The sequence below is a fragment of the Saccostrea cucullata genome, unplaced genomic scaffold (genome assembly GCF_032062105.1).
Source record: "Saccostrea cucullata isolate Sc308-1 unplaced genomic scaffold, CSIRO_AGI_Scuc_v1 ctg2207, whole genome shotgun sequence".
In the NCBI taxonomy this organism is placed as follows: domain Eukaryota; kingdom Metazoa; phylum Mollusca; class Bivalvia; order Ostreida; family Ostreidae; genus Saccostrea; species Saccostrea cuccullata.
In genome coordinates this window covers 57,699-63,824 of record NW_026941455.1, presented here as the reverse complement: position 1 = coordinate 63,824, position 6,126 = coordinate 57,699, and the positions used below count along the sequence as shown (strand labels likewise).

The following is a 6,126-nucleotide window of genomic DNA, read 5'->3' as shown; positions in this document are numbered from 1 at the left end:
GAATAATACAGTGTACCACAATTTGTACCGATAACTATTTCAATGTCTGACAGAAAGAGATAAAAAAAACTTTCAGATTTTTTTTTCTAAAATAGTAGTGTAGTGTAGTATCATGCTAACAATTGGTTTTGAAAATCTTTAGTTTTGAATCGTGTCTTGGTTCTCATTGATGATTGTCTTGAAAGGCAATTAGTTTAATTCAGTGCAGCATTTCATTCACATTGTCTCATCAACATATGATTATGATTAAAGAAAAACCTGGGTAGCTTAACGGTAAAGCACTCATGGAAACATGAGAGATTTGGGTTCAAGTCCCAACCTGGGTTAAACTGGTAATGAAGTTGATGAGGTTCATGAATGTGGAAGCTTTTATATGCAGGCAGATAACAGAAGTATTGGGGGATTAACACTTCCAAAAAAAAAAAAAGAATTAAAATTAAGTATAATAGGAAAAAAAATAGAAAGAAAATATCTTCTTCATTCAATTGAATGAAAATAAATTTTCATATATAGTTTCATATTTTTTGGCAACAGTATGAAAATGGACGACTACAATGAAACACTGATAACTGAGGACAAAGATACTGCAACGTCTGCCTTGAAAACTCGGGGATGCAGGAGGCTAACCTCCAATGATGTAGCAAAAGACTTATTAAAGGACAAAGATCTAAAGAAAGATGCGAGGGTTCAAACTGAAAGGAAGTTGAATTATTTAAGTAATACTTCCTATGAAGGTTTTGCTGAGTTTGAGTGGTTTGGTGTCTTGAAAGAAATGTTGCAATACCATTCATAATTAACAGATGTTCTGTTAGCTGTGTCAACAAGTAGAAAAAAAACATTCTGAGTGAAGAACACTACAGTAGTATTTCCAATGAATTAGGTCTGATAGAAGCGACGATACAAGGACATTTCTCGCATTCAGCGGTTTATTGCAATGTCACTTGCAAATGAGAAGGTTCACCAGAAGGCAAGTTAATTTATACAATGCTTTCATTGCTTTTTATTGCTTTAGTTGTGTTCTCGGATTTTTTATGCGCCCAGATCGACAGATCCGGGGCGTATATTGTTTTTGTCCTGTCTCTGTCTGTTTGTCTGCAAACTTTAACCTTCGCCATAACTTTTGAACCATGAGAGATAGAGACTTCATATTTGGTATGCATACTCCACTAATAAAGCTCTTTCAAGTGACACCAAGGTCAATGACCTTGTGACCTTGACTGCGACCTATATGCTAAAAATATTTTTTTTCCTGCAAACTTTAACCTTCGCCGTAACTTTTGTACCATGGAAGATAGAGACTTCATATTTGGTGTGCATACTCCACTCATAAAGCTCTTTCAAATGACACCAAGGTCAATGACCTTCTGACCTTGGTTGTTACCTATATGCTAAAAATAGCTTTTAAAAAAATTTTCACCATAACTTTTGAATCATAGGAGATAGAGACTTCATATTTTAGTTTAAATACTCCACTAATTAAGCTCTTTCAAGTGACACCAAGGTCAATGGCCTTGTGACCATGATTGTGACCTATATGCTAAAAATAGTTTTTTTTTTAAAACTTTAACCATAACTTTTGAACCATGAGAGATAAAAACTTCATATTTTGTATACATACACCACTAATCAAGTTCTTTCAAATGAAATCAAAGTCAATGACCTTGAGACCTTGACTGTGACCTATATGCTAAAAACAGCGTTTTTCAAGCTTTGCTGCCGCCGGGCGCATAGTGTTTCACAAACACATCTTGTTTCTTAAGTCAGCTTATACTGGGATAATCCACAAGTGATATTAATCATTCAACGTATTAAAGTAAAGCACATTTACATTGAAATTCTGAAAAAAAATTCTTTTATCTTTGTCGTGGATCTCTAATCAGAAGAAGCTGATTTATTTTATTTTGCAGGTTGTTGATTGATAATAACATATACTAATTGTAACTCATGATACCATGACATGTGCATATGTGATCAATAAAACCATAAGCCATTTTATGGGAAGCTTGAGTTTTCTATTTTTCTTCAAACCATTGAACATTTATTGTTGCTGAAAATACTAATAATAAGACAGATCGAGGTAAGATTTTTTTTTCATATGAGTTCCTTTATGAAATAGTCTGAGTGGCTAAATGGCAAAGGCACGGTTCCGCTTCCAGAAACCTTTAACTTAAGCATTCCTGCTCCTCTGTAAAATATGTATGAAAATTTGTGCAGTTTTAGTGTCTGTGTCTAAGGCATGCAGAACTCATATACGTGTAGTTTATCTTGTACAGGTTTTATGTCTTAGCTGTGCCCAAGCCATCCTTAGTCCAACTCAAAGAGCAAAAGTCAGAAAAGACTGAATATGGCCTGATTTCAAAATTGGACAACTATGCTTCTGGGCATATCTACAGACTTCATAGTTTTTCAAACCAACTTTCTTTTCTCAATGTCTCTTACACATTTTCTGTAATGGGTCTTCAAATTATCATATGTTTATCTGGTTGAATGTCACACTTTCTACAGGACGTCATTATGACGTTGCGAATTTTAACACCTCTGTGCTCTAAAAAATAATTAAAGTGCTATATGTTTATCATCATGATATTTTAAAAATGTGTATTATAAATCTTTATATACATAGTTATTTGATACATTGTCAATGAAAGATAATTTTAAAATTATAACATCGGGTATGAACAAGATTAGGTACGAGTGAAAATGACACCTTTTCCATTCATCATGCATCGGAGTGGATACTTGCATGCCTGTAAACGGAGGTACTTGTAAATATAAAATTAATGAATAATAAAATAGTCCTTAAGTAATGCTTGACAAAAACTTTATGTTATTTTAATCACATCTATATAAAGCACGTAAAGGCAAATGAAGAAAATTAATAGCACTGTTTCAGTTACGATGCACATGTATGATCTACTTTCACTTTGCGTGACAGCTTATGTAGTTACGAAGACAGCAGTTTGCATTAACATGCATCAGTTTCTGGTGGCATAAATAGTTTGAAAGTAAATAAAAACACGCACAAGAGTTCAAAAAGGTTTTATATACATTCTCAAATCACCAAGGACAAATACCACAAGTCAAAATAATTAACTATTATGATTATTGCCTCTATGAAACCCTGGTGATTATTTAAGTGCAATATATTCAAAATAGTCACAAATAAAATAAAAACAAAATAGAGAAGTTGATATTTATATAATAGAATTTAATTTTTTTAATTCAAATACAAAAACTTGAAAGTTTCCAATTTTGAACAATTCAGTGAATATTTATTTCTTTTAAAAAGCTCATGCATAATTAATGCATTCATCAGTATATTCATAGTGAAATTACTTATATATTTTTTGAATAAAACATTTAAAAAGTGTTCAAAGTTAAATCAAGTTTTTCTTTAAATTAATTATAGGTTCAATTTTATCTATAGACCGTAGGATGCTGCATGTACCATCTGTTTTTAATTAAGGGTGCAAAAAAGTGAACATTTTTTATCATAAATTTAAGGGGAAAAAAATTAGAAATCCAAAATTTAAAATTTCAAACATCTTTTATACAGAGTTCTGCAAATCATATCTTATGAGGTTTAGTGTATCTGTTAGCCTAGGTAATATATATCTATAGGTAATATATATTTTCATTATCAAACAAAGTTCAGTACTTGTTGACCTTTCAGCTTATTTCATTTATGTACAAAATTCAAAAAAGAATAAAGTACAAGTAAATAAATAAAACTTACCTACAAAAACAATAATCATGATAAACAGAATAATATAATTTAGAATGTTTACTATATTAAGTTTCTAGTGATTATACGTGTATGATATGTAAATATCTATGTATATTTCCAACAGATGAAATCAGAATCTTTGATTAAAAAACAGCAATCGCATACATGTATATATGTATTAAATTTTAAATACTGAGCTTCCTTGATTACTTGTCTGTGTTATTATCATACTATTAGTCCACAAACTAACTTGGCCAGTTTCGGCTAATTTACTTGGCTTAAGAAAATAAAATCAAACCCCCCTTTATTGCCTGCATGACAGGTTAAACAAGGAATGCTAAAAAATAAATCACAAATATTATACAAGATTATCTGTATCGTATCAGGTATATACTAAGGCTGTTTCTAGGACAAGATGTTCAAGTCGCATGTGCAGCTTACTCCTCTGTGGAGCTGTCATCACTTGAGCTGTCACTGTCTGACTCGTCAACTGAAGTGGCATCTTCCAGGTACTCTCCCCAATCGCGAACACCCATTTTAGCTTCAGCACATCTGTGTCGTGCAAAACCGAGGTACCACACAATGGACGCTGCATGGGCACACATGCCTACAACCCTCGCACCGGCTCGACACTCGCAATACCAAGCAAGGATATTGCCATCACCATATCTGATCCAGAGTTGGTAAGTCCTGGAAGACACGTGTCGACTTTGCATTCGGACTCTCAATAGGCCATGCTCTTCTTTGTGCATTTGGATGGTGCAATCTCCTTCTAGATGTTCTTGGAGATAGCTGGAAGAGAGGCGAATCTGGTAAATGCCACATGTCAGCGCCCGTAGCCTTTCCTCATCCAAGTATGGGAAGTCTGTAACCTCATCAACTTCTTAATTTCCAGCAGACTGTCCGACGATCTAAATGATTTTCCTCTACATGCTCCTTAAGCTGATTGACTTGCTTGGACAGGTAGATCATCTTTGCTCCCAGAGCCTCGTCATCTTCCAGATTCCCATTTGAGAGAGGTTTCAGGTACCTGGAAAAGTGTGAAATTTTATCACAAATGTCTTGTTTCCCATTTTTAACATTTTTAATAATTATAAAAGAGAGTTACTTTCATCTTATCTTTGCAAGGTTACCTATTGCAAATGCAGCAAATAATCTTGATGAAATCTCCAATGAAGGGTATCTGGCTTGAAGGGAGAATATGATTTAGATATTTCCACTGCTTGATGCGTGCATTGGCACTTTCGACAACACATCGAATCTGTATAGAGAAGGTATTGTTTTATTAATGGTACTTTACACATTTTAACATATGTAAAACACATAATATTTTTCGTGTTTAGAACTACATTTAAGATTTATTAAACCACATTTTTTGCATATTTGTATACATGAATGAAGTTTTTCTTTTTATGCGCCCAGATTGATAGATCCGGAGCATAACTTTTTTTTCCTGTCTGCCTGTCTGTTTGCAAACTTGAACATTTGCCATAGCTTTTGCATCTTCTTGATAGATAGAGACCTGATATTTGGTATTCATACTCCCCTACTTAAGCTCATTCTAATGAAACCAAGGTCAATGACCTTGTGACCTTGACTGTGACCTATATGCTTAAAATAGCTTTCTTCGAACTTTGTTGCCGCAGGGCGCATAGTGTTTCACAAACAGATCTCGTTTTACATTTTATTTTTAAAAAAGTGATGCATTTTGTAAATAAGTATTGCAGATTGCTGAATATCTTGTATATATATTTTAATAGCTTACCTTTGTAACTAACCGGCTGGTATTGGCTGCCTCAGATGACATTTGTTTCTGGCCCTTTTCCATGAATGATGGCATCTCACCTTGATACCAAGTTCCTGTAGGTAGGACAATGAATCACGGAACCCTCTGTCGACAATGAAGGTGTCATCCTCCTGCACCCAACTGCGGACATCTTCGATGTTGGATCTCATTATGTGATTAAGAATCGTAGCATCGTTGTTTTTGGCAAAGTATGGTCCGATTACGGATATAAAATAGCCTGTTGTTGATACGATAACCATGGGTTTTACTAAGGGTCTTCCCATGTGAATGCTGAATGAAAGCCTCTGAAATTTGAAGTTGGCACTTTTAGTTATATAAATGTAAGTCCCATCCAGGACAAGGATAGCTTGTGGACCCTGGGGTTTCCAAACAAGGTTTGTGCAAGTGGCCTAGTGTGATGCTCAATGATTTGTTCCCTTGTGATATGTTGGAATCCAAAATTTTGAGTGACAAATGTTTCATCATAGAGTGCTGATCTAACTGCCTTTATGCTTCTTCGGATACCAGACTTGGAAATGTTGAATAAGGTGGGTAACACTCTGTTTGACTCCCCTCCCCGTAACTTCATCAAAAATATCGCTAGACTTGTTCG

General features: G+C 34.2%; 1 pseudogene; it reads right to left on the bottom strand.

Moving 5' to 3' along the window:
• Positions 1-4,164: 4,164 nt before the first annotated feature.
• Positions 4,165-5,797, bottom strand: LOC134257855 (uncharacterized; annotated as a pseudogene).
• Positions 5,798-6,126: the final 329 nt, after the last annotated feature.